Source organism: Peromyscus leucopus, chromosome 1 (assembly GCF_004664715.2).
Source record: "Peromyscus leucopus breed LL Stock chromosome 1, UCI_PerLeu_2.1, whole genome shotgun sequence".
Taxonomy (NCBI): Eukaryota; Metazoa; Chordata; class Mammalia; order Rodentia; family Cricetidae; genus Peromyscus; species Peromyscus leucopus.
Window position 1 is genome coordinate 168,883,362 of NC_051063.1, and position 21,007 is coordinate 168,904,368.

The 21,007-nt window shown below is 43.6% G+C and overlaps 2 pseudogenes; one reads left to right on the forward strand and one right to left on the reverse strand.

Moving 5' to 3' along the window:
• Nucleotides 1-3,334: 3,334 nt before the first annotated feature.
• LOC114681521 overlaps nt 3,335-21,007 on the reverse strand; it is a 54,663-nt pseudogene continuing 36,990 nt past the window's right edge.
• On the forward strand, nt 18,002-18,733 carry LOC114681555 (annotated as a pseudogene).

Sequence of the window (21,007 nt, forward strand, 5' to 3'; positions counted from 1 at the left end):
AGATGCCCCTCTCTGGAGATAACATGACCAGATACTGGAAATGGGTTGTAAAACTCCTGACAGGGCAAATAGATAAGCTGAAATAATACAAAGTCCAGGCCCGGGAAAAACTGGACCAATAAAGGATGGACCCGTACTAACCCCCTCCTCTCTAAGGGATTTTGTGGGTTTTGCCTATAAAAACTAACTTGCTCAAGAAAGAGGAACTCTCCTCCTGCCTCGCGGGTTTGGGCATGGTGGACGAGCCCCCTCCTCTCTAAGGGATTTTGTGGGTTTTGCCTATAAAAACTAACTTGCTCAAGAAAGAGGAACTCTCCTCCTGCCTCGCGGGTTTGGGCATGGTGGACGAGGGTTCCCTGCTAGCTTGAACTATGCACACATGTGTACTGGGTCAAATAAACCTTGCTATTGCATCTGGACATCTTCGGTCTCCAGTGGTTTCTTTGGGGGTCCTAATCTGGGCAGTACATCCAGCATCTATCTCCCTACCTACCTTCCAACTGTTCCTTCTCATAAGAATTCTAGAAGCTTCTCTAGTGCCACAGCACAGCTGGAAGAAGAGAATTCCCAGCCTGATCTGGAGATGTCTGTAGAACCATGGACTTGCAACTCTTTGCTGCCTACGAGCATCACTTCCTTCCTCCTGCCTCCTGCCTCCTCACCCTGACCTCCTCCACATCTCACCCCTGGAAAGATTTGAGTAGATCATGAGGTCTGCTTGCTAAACATTCTCCAGCAAAGGGAGAAGCCTTTGCCTAGGAGAGAGACAGTTCTTGAGCAGGTGCTACCACAGATCCAGACTAGCAAGATTCAGGAGAAGCCAGAGTGCTGTCATCCTACCTTGGCATGGTGCACAGTCCCATTTTTCTTGAAGACAGACTGATCTGTTTGTTGTCCTATTTCTTGGTTGGTGGAAGAGAGTGAGCCAGGAATCTACCTTGGCAAAGCTCCTGGTAATTCTCTCTAGGCTACAAGGAGCTTGGTGACTCAGGTGGAAATTTAGTATCTCAGAGGTGAGTTGAGAGCTGCCTGCTGATTGGCCAATGGCTGCCTAGAGACCCCTTCCTAGGTGATGATGTTAAATAAATGACACTTCCCACAAACACCTGCTTGTCCCAGCAGTGTGGTGTGCAGAGGCTGAGTTTCAGGAGACACTGCTCAAAGGGTGGCTCCCAGACACTTCTGTCAGAAGGTGACTAGACAGCAAGAGTAGATGACTCACAGAACTGGGTCAGTCTGGAGAGTTTGAGGACGAGGATTTACTCTGGTCATCTGAAGGGAGTGACAGATAACAGAGAGTATTAGGGTCCAACCACTTGATAGCCTTCTCCCAGGGTCTGTGGATGAATCTACAACCATCTGGTAATCTAATCTTAGATGATATGAAATGAATCTATGTACATGAAACTCTTTAGTCCATTCACTTTATTCTTCTGGGTCAGTTCCCTGTCTACACAGCTTCTTTTCTGCTCTCATGCCTAGCCCCTTTCCTGGCTGATTCTCTCTACACTTGGGTGCTATTCCCTCTAAGTGCTATCTTAATTCCTTTATCTAGTTCTGCCTCATCTAGGTTCTCATCCATCTAGTTCTTTCCCATCTTAGTTCTTCTCCCATCTCCTTTTTTTAATCTGTTCTTCCTCATCTTGTTCTTTCCCACCTGGCTCTTCCTCATCTTCCATCTCATTCCTCTAGTTCTCTCTTCTAGTCCTTTAATCTAGTTCTTCTTAAGTCTCTGAGGTTTACACATGCAATAGCAATGTTCTGGCTATGGCAAGGTCACCAGGCTTGAATTCCCCCAGGGTCAAAAGGAGGGGCAATAAGATCCACACAAAAGAGCAGTAATTGTCAGGCATCATCTGCAACTCAAAAGGGAATTGACTAATGGGGAATGAATCAACTGAGGGCTAACTTCAGTTGAAGATGAAAAAGGAACATTCGTGTGCTCAGCTATATTCTTAGAAGTGGCTGGGTAAAGTGTTAGGAGTCTATCAGTGATGAGTGAAAATAAAACTGCCTTATTTTCCTTTGGCCCCTTATCTGTCCAAGCTATCTTGGCTGCTGTTGTTTTCTGGCAAGGGGTGGGTGGGTAAGTGCACTTGGTGGCTAGGTACCCTGAGTCACAGCTAGCTACATCTGGTAATTGTAAATGGGAGATCTGGAACTAGAGATAAGATTTGGAGAAAGAGAAAGTTAAGCTTAATTAGCATATCCACCTAGCATGGGCAATAGTCAGTGTACATCTTTACCTTCTCTGACAGATCTGTTCTTATAAAGTCTGGGAAGTTTTTCAGATAGAATACTTTCATCCAGACATGGTTCTTGCCAGATGTTGCGAATGACGATAATTACAGAGAGGCTTAAAATTGGGTGGGTGTCTGTCTGTGTTGATGCTTTAGCACAGTTGGGGAAGATTGTCCCAATATTCCAATAGCATAGGGGAAATTGCACCCAGTGAACGATCAACACACTGTACTAGAAATGGAGAAGGTACAATAGCATGCAAGAAATTCATTGCAGGAAAATGGCTAAATATTCAAGAGCCAATATCACCAAGCCTCCTTGAGCCTTGGCTTTAACTCTGGAAGATCATTGACTTCTACCAGGTATTAATTTTTGCCACAATCAGCTGAATTCCTACTTCATATTTCTGTGGGTCCCAGTAGACAGAGATTAAAGAGACTAGCTCTGGCTGCACAATGGGTGAGTTTAAAGAGTAACTAATTTTTTTTCACGTTATTGAGTTGTTTATTTACTTATTGGTTACTCTTCTACCCTATTAAACACCTGGCATTAGCCACCTGCTGTTCCAGGTTCTCACAACAGAACAAGGAACAAGGAAGCCGGTTGTCCTTTCACAAACCTGGCCTGGATGTGATGGAGTTTGCAGACAGAAGCCCTTCTGAAAAGACACTTAGTTAGCAGACTACCAAGAGGTTGTACATCAAAGTAACCAGAAGGTCAGGGGACTGGGCATAGTGATAGCTGCACTTGAGTGTTGACTTGACTGTATCTAGCATCAACTAGAACCCAAGCTGCTGGGCAGCATGTGAGGGATTTCTTATCAGATTCTTAGAAGCAGGAAGACCCACCCTAAATCTGGACCACACCTTTGGTTAGCAGAACACAGGAAAGAAGGTAATTGTGCTTTTGGGTGAGAAAGAACATGAGAAAAGTCCACGAAGGTTTGTGACTGTGGCCTGTAAAGCACAGGAACATAGATAATATAGTGTGAAGTAAAAGATCATACACTGTGTGATTCTGTTTACAAGAACTATAGATATTAGGCAAGTCTATAGACACAGAATTCAACCATATACAGAGTCCATCAGCATAGACCATGGATCACTAGGAGCTGACACATGGGCACTGTGGCTGTTGGGAGTGATTCAGTATGAGATGTGGCCTCCTGAAGTCTCTCTGTTCACACATCAAGAAAGCCATTTGATTGATTTCTCCAGTGTCATTCACAGGGCAGAAGAACACATCTCCAGCTTTGCAGAAACTGCAGTAAGAAGGAAGGAAGTGAGCAGTGACCCAGGACCTGGAGTCCAGCAGGTTTCTCAGAGGCAGAAAGATGGGGCCATTCTCAACAGGAGTGGGGAGATCTGGCCACCACAGCCCAGTCAGTAGGCCAAGAAGCAGATCTGGTATATTGGGGGCACTTTGCCAAAGTCACTGTCCTTGGGACTGAGGTCAATGTCCTCAGGAGCCATGGGACTGGACACAGTGAAGAAAAGGAGCAATTCATTGTAGGCAGTGCCTTCGCCAAGACAAATGTGCTTTCCTGTGGACACAGAGAATGAGTCATGTGAGCCCCAGGGCAGTACACAACCTTCAGACAACTGTCCTAACCCTACACTCAGAGAACCTTGCTCATTGCAAAGAATAAGAATGGGTCACCCAGAGTCCCATGTCTAGGATCTAGGCTCTGGGACGCAGCCAGTCCCAGGGAACCCCAGACATTGCTGCCAAAAAAAGAAGAAAAAAAAAGAAAGGAAAAAGAAAAAAAAAAGAGTTTCACCTTCAACCTGTAGTTCAAAAAAGTTAAGAGATTCCGAAAACCTTAAAGAATTGGTCCAAGGGCCAATGTGTCTTTTTAGCATGGAAAGGAGCCTGCCATCAATCCCGAGGACAAGAGTTTAATCCCCTATGCCTATATATTGCAAGGAGAGACCAATCCCCATAGTCTATCCTCTGACATAAACACATACACACTCACCATAGCACACATAAATCAACCATAAAATGCAGGACAATTTGTTGGTGAATGTCTTGTCATTACTTCTGACAGATTTCTAGCTTTTGTTAGATTATCAATGTCCTTTGTTCCAAAAGTATAAGAACCCATTTAGAGTAGGAACCAAGTGTCTGTGTACACATGTTTAATGCAACATCTTTAGTGTTCCCTTCTAGCTCATGTGAAGGATTGGTACCCATCGCATAGGACTGCCCTGAGGGTGAAGGTACTGTTTACAAAGACTCTTAGATTAACAACTGGATGGTGTTAAGGGTCCTATATGAGCCAGACATGGAGGCACATGTATGCAAGTGCAACATTTGGGAGACTGAGGCAGGAAGTTGATGGACTACAGAGCATGGCCTCTCTGTCTCTCCCGTTTCTCTGTCCTTTCTGTCACCCATCCTCTCCCACAACTTTCTCTCTTTCTCTGTCTTCTCTGTCACTCATCCCCACCCCCACATTTCTCTCTTTCTCTGTCCCCTCTGTCACACATCCCAACCCCCACCTTTTTCTCTTTCTCTCTGCCTCCGTTGTTTCTTCAGATTGAGATGAATGAACTTCAGTAAATTCCTGAACACAATTGTTCACATAATGAAGAATGGGCAGGGACACATGATAAGAGGTCTACAGCACCCATAGGATTCTGTGAGGTAGAAGAAGTCCTTGTTGGTTTGTCACCTCAGGCATGGAGCACCACAGAGCAACAGGAGCCTGAAAGACCAGGGTCTACCACCTGCCCTGTACCTTAATGATTCTTAATCTACAGCTGGCTGCCTCAGGCCTCTAGGTGGAGGAGGGATTTCCCAGCACCCCTGTGCCCTCCTGTTGTTTGGAAATGGTAAATGTGTACTGGTATCTAGAGAAAGCACCCTATTGACTTGGGTATCCCATTTCCAGATCTCAGATGACATGAGCTTAGAAATTCATGGAGTATCTGAGATAGTTCTCTTAGAACTGATTATGCATCCCAGATTTTTTGAGACTGGCTTTTAATGACTAATCTCACTCTCAACACAATGTCCCCATGCCTGGAGCTGGAGATTTAGACACCATTCATGTCCCTTTGACTCCAATATCCTTTTAGCTTGTTTGTTTGCTTGTTCTCTTGCTTGCATCCCACAGCAGTCTCCCTGAACCTGTGTCTGTACCGACCATCACTATGTGTCTTATTATCTGTTCTTTTCTGCTTGCTTTCTCTAAACTTCCTAGCCAACATCCTAACCCCTCCACCTTCTCTGTCCAACCACATCTGGTCATGCATTCCTTCCATGTCTTCTTCTTATATCCCTTTCCCAACAACCTGCCTTTCTAAAATTGAGACATTTATACAGACAATTCACTTTTTTCTCACACCCTACTTGTCTACAACTCTGAAGGTCAAATATGAAAGGAGGCCCTTATATTGCACAGAGCCAGGGTCACTGAAGTCACTTGGACACTCAAGGGTAGGCAATTCTTAGCTGAGACATAGCTCAGCAAGAGAATACTTGCCTGAAATCCCTCATTTATGAGATGAGAACAGAGAGGCTCAGCAGGAGAACATCTTCAAGAATGCACTAAGGAAAGGCTGGAGGTGTGGGAACTTTCAAAGAGAACTTGCTTACCATACACTCAGCCCTGGGTCCAATCCCTACTAGCATGAGGATGTGGGGGGGGGGGCGGCAACTAAAGTCTAAGGAATTGTCACTGAATGCCACTTTTTCCAAAAAATTAAAAACCTGAATATACAGTTTCAGTATTTACCTCCCATAGAGTCCATTAAGCTAAATTATATTTTGCCAAAGGAAGCTTCTGTATGCTGCAAACTAACCAAACACAATAGCCAACCCAACCACTCACTCATTCTTCCAATGAAGAAGTCTCAGTCACTCATAACAGTTGACCTACCTAAGACTTCTAACCACTCCAACATGGCCAAGTAAGGTAAAAGCAGAGCTGGCACTAATCAAGCTGTGTGTCCATGACTAGTTCCCCATTGTCTCTAGACACTGCATGCTCACAGTGATGGGTGCTGTTACTCTGAACTTTCTCTGGTTCAGGATATTATACATCATGAATTGTTTCTTTGCTCAAATACACACTAGCAATTTTGATTTCTCTTACAGTTCAGGAAGCCAGAGTATTAACTACAAACAGAAACAAGCATGTCAAAACATTCCCCAGCTCCTCACTGCTCACAACCAGAGTCAATGCCTCCCCAGCCATCAAAACCCTGCCCAGTTAACAGCAGTGTGGATAGTCCTCCTGCTTAAGGCTCATTTAGTTCAAGAGACTTCTTGTGGGACTAGATCCAGGGTGAATTGGATGGTTCAGGCAAAGCAGCTGAAATAGTCTCAGTAAACATGGATCTAGTCCTGCCTGTATCCCGCAGGATGAGCCTGCCCTCTAGTGTCTGGGAGAGGAAGCACAAGTGGGTCTCACCTATAGAGAAGGGCATAAAAGCTTCATTTTTCTTCAGTGCCCCATTGGCATCCAGGAAGTGGTCAGGATTGAAGGTGTCTGGTTGTTCAAAGTACCGTGGGTCATGGAGAGTTGGAGTCAGGATGGGGTACACTTCAGTGTTCTAAAAGACATTATGAGACACAAAGATATTAGCATACCCTGACTCCCATCTGCAAACTGTCAGTCCCTAAGAAACAGAATACTAGGAAACCACAAACAGGCTGAGGTTGGTGATGAGGAGAGTGGAGGATGATCACGGTGTAGAAATGTGGAATGGCAGCTGGTCTCACCTTGGGGAGCAGGTACACTTAGAACAAAGTGTCTTTGGTGACCCTGTGTGGCAGACCAATTGAGACAAGATCTGAAAAATCTCTGAATCTCATGGATCACAGTCTCAGTGTAAGGCACTTTGGTGCAGTCATCAAGGGTTGGTAGGCAGTGTGAGCTGATAAATTGATCGACCTCCTTTTGGACTTTCTCTGCACAGAAAAGGGAGACAACAGACAATGCCTGCCCCTCTTTCATGGATGCAATACATAGTGACTCTGTTTTCTGCCAGCCAATAGGAATAGTGCAGTTCAAGGAGACTCTGCTGAGAAAGACACAGTGCACTCTTGGGCATGCACACCTCAGGCACCTGTTTCTACAGCCACACTTAGATCTATATTAGAGTCTCTCTCTAAAGCTCCAACCTTGTTCATAGAAGAGAGAAACAGAAAACCTACAGCAAAGGACTTTTTCATCTATGAATTTAGAGTGAGGGCTGTGTGTGTGGGGAGATGGTAATAATTCTCTCCTTTTGAAATACAGTGTTATAAATTGTCTTCCTGCATATTGTTTGAGCCCACAAAAGATTCCTTGTGGGATCTGGGCCTGCTTTACACAGCAGGACTGCATTAGGAAATGGTTTGACCATGTGCATGGTCACCAGGTGCCTGGGATGGTCTGTGCTGGGGGGAGGTCTTTTGCTCCACCCCTTGGCATTTCTTTAAATACCCATTAGTAGAGACAGAAGGGACTGGTTGGTTTTGATCCAGTCCCTCCCGAGCTATCCTGTGTTTCCAGCTGTCTCTGTCTTGTATACTTCTATCTACGTATTTCTTTATTATTATTATTATTATTATTATTATTATTATTATTATTTATTTTACAATACTATTCAGTTCCACATAATAGCCACAGATTCCCCTGCTCTCTCCCCCCCCCGCCCCTCCCCTCCCCCCAGCACCCCCCCACTCCTACCTCCTCCAGATCAAGGTCTCCCCGAGGACCGGGATCGACCCGACAGACTCAGTCCAGTCCCCTCCTCCCAGATTGAGCCAAGCGTCCCTGCACAAGTCCCAGGTTTCAAACAGCCAACTCATGCAATGAGCCCAGGACCCGGCACCACCGCCTAGATGCCTCCCAAACAGATCAAGCCAATCGACTGTCTCACCCATTCAGAGGGCCTGATCCAGTGGGGGCCCCTCAGCCTTTGGTTCATAGTTCATGTGTTTCCATTCATTTGGCTATTTGTCCCTGTGCTTTATCCAACCCTGGTTTCAACAATTCTCGCTCATATAAACCTTCCTCCCTCTCACCAACTTGACTCCCAGCGCTCCACCCGGGGCCCAGCCGTGGATGTCTGCATCCAGATTCCTCAGTCCTTGGATGGGGTCCATGGCACAACCATTAGGGTGTTTGGCCATCCCATCACCAGAGTAGGTCAGTCCCGGCCGTCTCTCGACCACTGCCAGCAGTCCTTTGTGGGGCCATCCCCGTGGATTTCTGTGGGCCTCTTCAGCTCTTTGCTTCTTCCTTTTCTCATGTGGTCTTCATTTCCCATGGTCTCCTATTCCTTGTTCTCCCCCTCCCCTCTTGATGCAGCCAGGATCTCCCACCCTCTCTCCCTCGAACCTCGCCCCTCACTGCTCCCACTCATGTCCAGGCTGTTCATGTAGATCTCATCCATTTCTCCGTGTCTTTCTTGGGGTCCCGTTTTCCAGGTAGCCTCACTGGTATCTACGTATTTCTTACTTCTCAATCCTCAAGAGTACCCTGGGGGAAAAAGATGGAGCCGTTCTTCCTCAAATGGTGCTGAAAACAGGGAAAGACCAGGAACTTGCCAAAAGGAGAGTCAGAGCACTCCATGAGAAGTTAGGACATGTTTGGTTATGCAAATTAGAATCTATTTTTGGGAGTAAAAGGGGCTGAAAGACACTTCGAGTGAGGCTGCAGTGTATATTTCTTTCTATCAAGGCTTCTTCCTTTTTCTCTCTTTCTTTAAATTCTATCTATGAAAATTGAGGAGTGTAGTAATATAGTGTAGAAAAACCTGAGAAAAGTAGAATGCAAGCATATAGTGTAAGAAAAATTTAGGATTAAGATAAGCAACAAGATGGAGGAACTATGTTCTTATGTTTTTAACTATTGGGCTAGAAACACAAACTAGGAAAAATTTGAGGAAATATATATCAAAGAAGAGCTTAATGGGGAGAAAAAAATTCCTGTGGGAAGCTTTTGTTCCCAAGCAGCAGGGAAAGAATTTTCCCTGAATGCAGGTGAAATAAAAATTTTCACTATGCAGATGCTGCCACTGTATGGAAATACTGTACCATGAGAATTAGTTTCCTCCTGGCAATGAAGCCAAAGTTTAGAGAACAGAAATTCTAGGGAAATCTGGTGGTTTTTCTCGCTCAAAAACGGAAAGTTTTCTTGGGGAAAACAATCTCTCTCTAAAAAAACTAAAAAGCCTTTCAGAACTTTCTCAGATTCTCTTTCTATGAGAGCATAATTAAAGTTACCTGGAACTCTATGGAAAAAACATCTGTGTTTTGCTTTAAGAAAAAACAAGAAGATCTCTTGGAACTAAACAAATCCTCTCTGCTAAGCCCTGTCTCTCTAAGCTGGAGAAAAATAGTGGCCAGAGTTCCCTGAGGCAAAGGCCTGCCAAGGGAGTGTAGGCAGAAAATGGACCAGGGGCAGATTCCTCCCCAAAAGGTGCAGGATCTGGGAAAAGCTGAGGCAGAATCAGATAAGGGAACCCCTACCTGCAGATGCAGTTAGCAGACAGACAGAGCTGCAGCCTGAGACATATGAAGCTCTGCATCTGGGGGAAAGGAACAAGCAGGGACAAGACAATCTATCTTACCTTTTCAGAGGGGAAAAAGTTTCTCTTAAAGAGCTGTGAAAAAGCTTTGTTTCAAGTGATTTCACTTTCTCTCACTGACCTGGTAACTTGGAAGAGCAAGGTCCGAGGGAATTTTGCTTTAGGCACATAAGAACCTGCCCCAATACGGGCAAGCAGGTGGGCATTCAATTCTGGGGGCAGTATCAGCACAGGAAAACACATATCAATGCCCACTCTGGGAGAGAACAGACATCTCCCAATGTCCCATGGTGGAAAAGCAAAAAACTTGATTGACTCAAACCTCTGATGCTAAAAGCAGAAACTTGACTTTAGCTGTCTAAAGGGAAATAGAAGTGGCATACTCAAAAGGCATTATGGGAAATGTAGTCTATAAGGTCATTTGTAACAGTGGGCTGATATAGAGAAATGGACTATGAGAAATGTAATTTTTTAGATAAAACCGGCAGTACGGCCCCAAATAACTGCTTTTCAGTTGAAAGTGAAGTTTCTTTCCTAAGCACTGCTTACCTCTCAAAAAACAAGAAACAGGTGATCAAAAGCTTGCCTCTTAAGAGACATTTAAAATACTAATACTGTTTATTAACAAGCCACATCAAAACCCTTAAAGCAAAGGAAAGTGATTCTTACACTGGGAAATTACTTTAGGCATAGGAAAAATTTATGGGCAAGTAAAAATAAAAAAGTTGGGTTGTGTTATGAGATACTAGAGAGGACAAATGAGAATAATCAGGAGTTCTGCAATAAAGGATTACTTTGCAAATCTAATAGGGGGCAAGGAAGCAGGCACTCAAAAAGAAATGACTGCACTGCATATGGGGATCAAATTTCAGAAAATCTAGCTGTCTTACTAAAGGTTGAAAAACTACAACTACAGTCTGAGTTAAATTACTCATGGTCAGAGTATATCACAGCTACTAAGAAAAATAACATCAGGGTTGAGAAGCTAATAAATGAAGTGAAAATGTTAAATCATGAAAATGTTCTTCCTTAGAATAAGCTAATAAAAGATGTGTTTCATGAAACAACATCTATGCTCTTGACTCCTTTGAACAGTAGCAGTTTTGGTGAACCAATATCGTTGCAAGAAATATTGGGCTAATAAAAACATATCATAAACATCAGCATTATTAGAAGAACTCATGGCAAATATATCTTTAAAAAATTAAGAAGCGGGAAAATTATCTGAGAGTTTGGTGGTGAGTGTGGAACAGAGGAATGTCAGCTCCAATGACATCCTCTGGCAGAACTGGAGTGAAAAGCAATTAAACTAATGTTCCTAATAATGAGGTTCCATCTTGCAGTCTGGGGATAGTAGGAGAATAAAGAGGTCTTCAGACTGCTGAGGAGTTTGGGATGAAGTTTCAACAATGTTTTTGGTACATAGGGGAACCTGCTGAAGGCTGCAGGTCTGGAACCCAACTTAGACAATTATCTTCTCCTGATGGGAAATTGACTGTTATGGAGTTGATAGCTGAGCAATTCAGAAACAGAATGTTCCTTAGGACGTTTTTCTCTTCACCTCTTTTCTTCCATCCTGGGCTTGCTGTAAACTGAGATAGCTCTTAATAGGGTTCTTATAAAAGATCTGGAATTCATAAAGTACTGTTTAGCAGCACTATTTCTACTTTCTAAATGAAGTAAAAAAATTACTCTCTGTCTTGTTGGAAGATAATGTAAAATCTGTTCTAGATGTTTGATGGGTTAGTTCTGTTAAGAGATTCTTTCTAGATGTTTGTTAATAGTTTAATATAATTTTGGTAAATAGTTCTAAGAAATCTCTTCTAGATACTTGATAGTGTAAGTTAGTTCTAGATGCCTGTATAGTTCTGTAGAGTTTCCTCTTAAATATAAGCTTGGTAAATAGTTCTTCTAAGAGATATGTGTTAATAGAGTTTATAAGATAGTTACATAGAGCTTGCTTTGAATATGTTTGTAAGAAGTATAAATAAGTAAGCTTGTAAAGTGTTGTAAATATGTATAATGATGTAAGGTTTTAAGAAGTGTAAATACATATAGTAAGTGGCCATGCTAGTTGTAAATATGTATAGTAAATAGTCATGATAGTTGTAAATATGTAACATTTATACTAGAATTATGTTGATGTTAATGAACCAGAGTTTGGTAGAAGGTAAAGGAATCTTAAGTTTGATGTAATTTATCTGATGTGGTTTGCATCAAGTGTTTATTGATTTAGAAAGGGCTTGGCAGAGCTAAGGCTATCATAGACATCTTAAGACTCATTCCAAAAAAAGATATGCCATCTTTACCATCCTCTACTCCTGTACTGAGAGGTGTGGCAGCTATGGATATCGCCTTGGAGGTTGCAAGCTCATTAGGAACCTGGGCTCAGTATGCCCTCTTACCAGATGCTGAGAATCAAGAACGGGCAACTTTCTCTTGCTAACTTTTCAACCTAAGCCAGAGGGCACTTGATGGAAAGTGTACCTCCAAGATGGGAAAGGTTTGTCTGGCTAAAGGGGACAACCAAAGACAGACTCAGCCTATCTGAGGGGCCTGAGTGGCTCTTTAAAAAATAAAGAGAAGGGACCTGTGGGAGCCCACAAAAGTTTCCTATTGGGATCTGAGCTTGCTTTACACAGGATTAGGTGATTGCATTAGGTGATGGCTTGACCACATGCATGGTCTCCAGGTGCCTGGGATGATCTGCACTTGGCTGTGCTGGGGGGAGGTCTCTTGCTCCACTCCTTGGTATTCCTTTAAAAGCCCTTTAGTAGAGACAGAAGGGGCTGGTGGGTTTTGACCCAGTCGCTCCCAAGCTATCCTGTGTTTCTATCTGTCTCTCTCCTCTATACTTCTATCTACATATTTCTCACTTCTCCACCCTCAAGAGTACCTGGAGGAAAAGGAGAGAGCTGATCTCCCTCAGCACATCACACACACATACAAATATACAAACACACACAAAGAAAGATGGGGGGGGCAAGCAGGCAGACAGACAGACAGACATCTTTGCATGGAATTTATGTTTAAAAACCCAGGAGGCTGGAGAAATGCCATTAACATGAACATTGGTTAAGAGCACTGGCCACTCTTTCAGAGGACCCAGGTTTAATTTCTAGCCCTCACATGGTTACTCACACTGTCTGTGACTCTAGGTCCAGGGAATCCAACACTGTCACACAGACATATATGCAGGCAAAACAACAATGTAAAATTAATTTAAAAATCTAGGCTGAGAATCTAAGGCTATATTCTCAGAAATAAAAGGAAGTAAATTAATCTATGTATAATTTAATACAAAATATAAATATGTTGGTGAATATGTTGACCAATGAAATGACTCAACCATTAAATGCACTTAACTTGCATCCTGACAGCCTGACATTGACATCCAGGACCCATGCGAAGGTGGAGAAGAGGCCCAACTACATAGAGTTGTCTTCCCACCTCCACACATGAGCTGTGGCAGGCATACTCACAGAAACAGCAAATCATTTGTAAATTTTTAGAATGTGAGTGTGTAAGTCAACCAAGCAATAGTTGAGCCAGTTAATGAAAGGAAAGATTGCTGAGTGAATGAAATGAGCCAACTAAACACTGGATATACATATTCCACTTTTCAATCATTATATTAATCTATCAATGAATCAATAAATGGTTCATATTTAAAAAAATTAATGAATACAACTAACCAAAAATCAAGCAAATATTAGGTTCAACAAAGGATATGTGAATGAATGAATGAATGAGTAAATGTAGGAATAAACAGGTAAGTGTATTGAATGATAAATAAATCAGAGGTAAATGAGTGAGTTATTACATACATACATAGAATGGATGGACACATGAAGAGTAAATTAAGGGATAGTTGGAAGGATTAGGGAATGAAAAGATTTGTATATGAATGGACAAATGAATCAATGACAGAAAGTTCACTCATAAAACTCAGGAGCTGATCAACTGAAATAAATGAATGAAATATCTGTCATTGGGTAAAGCAGAGATGAAAGAATCAAAGATTAATAATCTATTGATATAGAGAAGATGAGCAGATGACTACATGTGTGGGTAAATAGGTGTGTAGCTAGATGAATAGAAAAATGGATAAGTGGATGGGTAGATAATAGATGGATACATAAGTGAATAGAATGCATAAATGGGTGAATAGGTGGGTGGACAGGAAGATGAGTGAATGGATGGATGTAAAGACAGACAGAAAAAAGGAGGGAAGGATTGATGGATGAATGGATGTATCAACTTTTAAGTGACAGCAGAAAATGGGCCAGCTGAGTGTTCATTCACGCACTACCCACAGCACTGAGCTAGTTTAGAAGTACACCAAAGCCTTCAAATTCCAGATGTCAGAGGCTCATATCTCACTCATCCATACAAAGCTCCAGAGCCAAAGGGAGCTAGATGATCCCCCAAATGGCAACCTGTGGTGCATCTGTAATGTGGGGATATTTGAGCATGTGAAGTGTAAAGCCATAGTGGAGTGTGGTGCTGGTGGTCTCAGTGCCAGCAAAGAGGAGAGACAGCATGGAGATCATGAGGTTCTGGTGATGGAACTCCATGTGTTGGTTGGATATCTGGTTCCAGATGGGAGAGAGAAGGGAGGGTCAGGGTGACTGGGTCCTTACAGGGAGATGCACACACATCCTGAGAACTGTCCTTCTGTCTCACACTATATAAACCACATGGCATTTTTCAGGCCTTGACAATGTTTCTTGCTCTCTGTTTGTTCTGTATCTTTCTCTCTTGACTTTGCTCTCTGGTAGTTTATCATGTTTTGTCTCCTGGGCTCTTTCTTCCTCTGAGGTCTTTTCTGCTTTTTGTACCTCGCCCTGTGTTTCTTCCACAGCCTTCTATATTCCTAATTCATTTTCTCCTCCCTTTCTCTAGTCTTCAATTTCTAGATTCTTCTGCATCTTCTCCACTCCATTTCCTATCTCTCCTCCATCCTCTGCCCCCCTTTGCCTCTGCTCACATCCCCAGCCTTCACTCTCACCCATCACTTCTCTCATTCATGCAGGACTTACCTTCTCCATGCGTAGAAGGTAGGTATCAATGAAGTCCCTTGGATTGCTGGGGTCCAAGGTTGCCCTGTGCTTCTCCACACTCTGACCAATGTAGTCGAGGACTCCCTGCATGTTTTTGAAGATTTGCTTGTGGGCACCAGGAAACTACTTTAGGAAAACCAGAGAAGAGTTCAAACACCTGCAAGAAAGGAGGACCCAGGAGGTCACCTGGAGCTAGCAGGACTCAGGAAATAGACAGTGCTCTAACTTAGTCACTCTTCTATTGCTTTGAACAGACACCATGACCAAAGCAATTATCACCAAAAAATAGCATTTTTGAAGGGTTGCCTCCAGTTTCAGAAGGTTAATCCATTATCATTATTACAGTAAGCTTGGCAGCAGGCAGACAGACATGTGCCTGAGAGCTGACATCATGATATACAGGCAGACAGGCATGTGCCTTAGAGCTGACATCATGATACACAGGAAGATAGGCATGTGCTGAGAGATGACATCATGATATACAAGCAGAAAGACAGAACTAGAGGGAATTCCAGGCCTTGCATGGGATCTGGAAACCTCAAAGTTCACCTCTAACAACATGTCTCTTCCAATAAGGACACAAATCCTAATCCTTCCAAACACCTCTTCAACTAGAACTCAAGCATGCAAAGACAATAGCCTATGTGGGCCAATTTCATCCAAACAACCACATGCTCCTAGGTCCCAGATTTGACGAAAAAATACACCACACACACACACACACACACACACACACACACACACACACACATTCACACACACACACACACACACACACACACACACACCCCTCTCATAGTGTACACTATACATATTCATGCTTTTGAATTGTATCTCCAAATCTGTTTCTAAGCTTTGCTGGTACCCTATAGACATGTCACAGCAATAGCAGATGGCAATTAATATTCAAGGTGTCAGCCCACCAGTAGTTCAACTCTAAGATGGGATTTTCTCATTCAAGCAAGGCTTGAAAGAAAACAGACTCCATAATGTATTTTGCCTCTGTTGTGTCCCTGCATGCTTGCTACTGCTGTGTATATGGTGCTGGAAATCATCCACTCCCTATATTGTAACATGTTCATCTCATTAATATATTCCACCTACTGGACACATTTATATCTGTGGATTGTCAGGAAGATGATTTCTTCTTAAGCTGTATAATTTTGGTGAATAGAAATAATATTAGGATATTTTTCATAACTAGGTCTATTGTTCCACAAAGACTGTGATATACTTAGGATCTGTTTTATATCATAGCTTAGGCTGATAGAGGAAAATTGTTGTATTTCCATCTACTAAGACAGCTGCATAATATTAGGCTTCAAAGTAACTTCAAATTAGACAAGGTGCCTTGCTAATGGGTTTTAAGATAAACATTTCTCAGGGAAAGCAATCTAATTCTCAAGGACAAAATAGCAGCTGTCTGATTTGTTGAACCAAGGTTATAGGTACATAGGAACCCAACTATGCCAGTCTCTCTTGCTAAGTCTGGCTTACAACATAGGCTAGTGATTAATGTTCATGTAGAAAAAATGTCTCTAAAAAGGAGTAAATTGGCCTATCAGTATATCATCTATAAAATTTCATAAGTCTTCCTAAGTGTTTATTTCTACTCTTTTCTAAAGACACTTAACACAAATGGTCTTTGTGTAGTCCCAGTTCAATTGAAAATTAAAGCTGGCTTTGGAGTTGGAGAATGGTTCTCTCCTTCTTTAAACCTAAGAATGCTGTTAAAAGGAAAATGTGTCATGCCAGAATAAATAGCCATCTTCTGTTATGGGACAGAAGAAAATGAAAATATTAAGGGACTATTCTTTTGCTACTAATCTCAATTCTTTGATTCTATTTTGATTCTTTAAACTTTTCTTAAGGTATGAATTTTATATCAAAATTTATAAGATTAATGTATATATTTTAAACTTTTATTATGATATTAATGGTCATATAGAGTACTAACTAATTTTAGAAAAAAAAGGCTTCAGTTAACTGCTTATACATGTTTTTGTGTGTGTGTGTTTTGAGTCTCTATCAGTTTTCTGCAGGGAATCACATCCAGGCCTAACATCAAATTTGAAGTCTCCAGAAAGATGATGGGGCCCCACAACAATGATTCTATGTGGACAATAATAATACCACTAAGCTAACAAGCATCACCCACAAATCAGTTTTGGACTACAAACTGCTCAGAACAATTTCAAGATGGCTAGCTGAGATGATCCAGTTTCGAACAAGGACTTGAGATAAGCCCTGAACTTTGGCATTGTGCAAAGACTGGACAACAATTGATAAAGCTACCTTTCCTAGAACTTGACAAATCACACAATTTTTCTTTTCAGAATTCCCTAAAGATGCCTTCGCCCACAAACAGCAGGAAGCAATTTTAAGAATATGATGCCCATATTCCCAAAGAGGTGGTATGGGGCAGGTGGCTTTTGGTCTTTCAATGGTCTGGGTTTGGGATAATTTCATTGTTTAGAAGGGTTGGTTACAAGTTGTTATTGTTAATGGTTAGGAAAAGAGCTAAGCAAAGGAGGTTAGATTTAACGTTCTTGTTTGAAAAAAAATATATAGAAATGATAGAATAGCCGGGCGGTGGAGGTGCATGCCTTTAATCCCAGCACTCGGGAGGCAGAGGCAGGCGGATCTCTGTGAGTTCGAGGCCAGCCTGGGCTACCAAGTGAGTTCCAGGAAAAGGCGCAAAGCTACACAGAGAAACCCTGTCTCGAAAAACCAAAAGAAAAAAAAAAAAGAAATGATAGAATAGAGGGTAGTTTATTGAATCTATTCTGAAAAGAAAAAGTAGGAGTGGGCGTGTTGCATGGCGCCTGGTAGGTGCTGCCCGAAGGGCCGCTGCTGCTCAGGCCTGGGCGCCAGGTGCCAGTGGGACCCAATCCCCAGCCTCGGGGGCAGGGTCTGGCGTGGGGCCTCACCTGAGCTCCCCCCCCACCCCACCCCCCCGCCACATCCTGCCCAGATTGCAGGCCCTGCGGAAGTGCGGGCCGCCCCTGGATGCTGTCGGCCGCAGTCACGCTTGGCCGCCTCAGGCGGTGTCGCCTGGAGCCTCCCGATTTGGACAGGATAGCTGCTTTATCTGTTTCTTTGGCGGACACCCCTCAGAGGGACGATGGCGTGGGGCCTTGTGTCAGGGCTGTTCCCTGACCACTGCGCATCGCCTGCAGGGATCCGAGTGGGTTTCTGGGAGACATTTGGGGATCTGCGGAACTGAAAGGGACCCGAGGCGCTTCCGTCCTGGTGTCCCAGGCTAGAGGTGAGCATGGCAGAACAGGAACCCACTGTTGAGCAGCTTGCCCAGATAGCGGCTGAGAATGAGGAAGATGAGCACTCAGTCAACTACAAGCCCCCAGCCCAGAAGAGCATCCAGGAACTGGACAAGGATGATGAGAGCCATTGAAAGTATAAGGAAGCCCTGCTGGGCCGAGTGGCTGTCTCTGCAGACCTCAATGTCCCCAACATCATTGTGACCCGCCTGACCTTGGTGTGCAGCACCGCTCTGGAACTGGACCTGACAGGTGATCTGGAGAGCTTCAAGAAACAGTCATTTGTGTTGAAGGAAGGTGTGGAGTATCGGATACAAATCTCTTTCCGGGTGAACAGAGAGATCGTGTCAGGCATGAAGTACATCCAGCACACATATAGGAAAGGGGTCAAAATTGACAAGACTGACTATATGGTCGGGAGCTATGGGCCCCGGGCTGAGGAGTATGAGTTCCTGACACCCATGGAGGAAGCCCCCAAAGGCATGCTTGCTCGGGGCAGTTACAACATCAAGTCCCGCTTCACAGATGATGACAAGACTGACCACCTGTCCTGGGAGTGGAATCTCACCATCAAAAAGGAATGGAAGGACTGAGCTCCAGCTGGGAGGTGGGCAGGGCGACGGACAGACAGAAGGACCGACATGCCCCACCCTAGACCCCTACCCACCCCAAACCAAAGTGCTGACAGGACCCCCCCCCCTCACCATTCCTCCCTGGTCCACTCAGGCAGGGAGCTCTTCTGTCTGCCCCTCCTCCACCTCCTGCCTGCAGACCCCTGTGGTCTCCAGTGTCACGTTGCTGCTTCTGCCTGTACAGTGGGGGAGGGGTTCCAGCCTAGGCCTCCAATCTGCTATGTACCTCCAGGTTCCCTCTGTCATCCCTTCCTCAGGCCCTGCCTTCTAGAATGGAATGGAACACAGTCTGGGTTGCCCAGCCAACTCTGTCTCTGCCCCAGCTGAGCGAGGTTCCTCAGCATGGGGAAGGGCTGTCTGTCTGTCCTCCAGCCCCACCACTCCCTGTCCAGGTCATCCATCACTGTCAGTCACTGTCTAACCATGATGCCTTAACATGCGGAACGTGTACTGGGGGCCGACGCTAACTCTTAACTCCCCTGTCTGCATGAGCATGTGATCGTCTCCCCGTCCTTGCCTTGTCTGCCATCCCCATCCTGGTGACCCACCCCGAGAGGCCTGGGGTGTGCTGCTGTTGCTTCCTGCAGGCCTGGACAGTTCTGTTCCCTCTCCCAGTGGCCAGGGTTGAGGGTGGCTCCAGTAGCTAGGGGAGGGTCAATTGCCAAAACTCAATGCCTCCAGCCCCATCTAGGAGGCAGGATAGGGTGCCTCATTCCTCTGCCTTCTCTGTCCTCTAGGCAGCACTCAAAGCCCCTGTCCCCACAAAGAGCCCCGAGGGGCAAAGCCAGTCGAGCCTTACTTGTCTCACCTGGGCCCTATGGCCTGAACCTCATGCCTGGCCTGTCAGTATTTATTGCCTCCATTTGGGCCAGCTGGCCTGATGCCTCTGCCCTGGCTCTTGGTGCCACCATCCCTGGGCAGGCCCTCTCCGGACCCAGCCAGGACAGACGTAGGACCAAGTGCACACAGTTGGGAGCTGTCTCCTGTGCCTCCCTCCCCATCCCCGTTCCCTGTGTGGTGTCTGCCAGGCCAAGGCCTCAACAGGCAGAGGAGCCTGTCCCTGCTTCTCTTCTGACTGGGAAATAAACACCCCTGAAGGAAAAAGAAAAGAAAAGAAAAAGTAAAGAGAGGATATAGATATGATAGAGATAAAAAGGTAGATTATTGAATCAACTTTGAAAAGACAATTACTAGTTTTAAATACTTTACATTGGATTGGATTTTTATGTATTATATACAAATTATATATATATATAATATACACTTAATATATATATAATATATATATATACACTGAGATTGATATTTTTAGAAAATGCTGTATGAATTTTTTCTAATCTTGTTCAGGATATTGTACTTAGTTCATTTAACAATGTAATGCAATTTACCAATTCTTGAATATTATTATTACCAACTATTAGGATATAAAGAAATGAAAGTTAGTAGACATTACAATCAAACTTGTAGTCTTGAAAAAAAAACTTGTAGTAATATTAGGTATGTTTTCAAGGCTAAGCAGAGATATATTTTAGATAGACAGGTCATCTTCAAACCCTTCAGAGATCTACAGAATATGGCATTTAAAATGTTTTAATAACTTAGAATTTTTTTTTCTTTTTTTATGACTATGAGACATGTCTGCTCTTGGCAGCACCAATCTACTTCAGAGAAGATGTGGGCATTGAAGAAACTGCATATGGAGTTAACTTTCATTGCGGCAAAAGCTAGTCACTGGACAACAAAGTATTGACTGCTGACAAACAGGACAAAATGGACAGACAGGACAAAAACAAAGGACTACTGATCCTTGCTAAGACAAATGTGGTTGTGGCTTTACCAATAGGCATCCTCTGAGGCCAGGACAATATGGTACCATCACTAAAGTAGCCTTTGCAATCTGGGAAAAGGTACAGTGCCCCTTTCTTCGAAGTCAGCTGAACAGGCAGTGGACCAATGGCTTCTGCTGTGCAGTGGAACAGTAACTGAAACAGTTACTCTTGAAAGAGTAAGCAGGCTGATGGACTCTAACCTCTCAATGATAGACTGGCATTTAACAAAAGAGATGAAGCCACCCACAAGCCAAGAATAATGAACAGCCAAATTCCAAAAATACCAACATTTTTCAGAATTTAAAATCCTGAATCATGACAGGACAGTGGTGGAATTCAGGTTTATCTGGTACATGGACTACTCTCACTGAATGTGAGATTGAACTGTAGGCCTTGTGTACATCCTACTTCACAAATGAGTCTGTCAGATACACT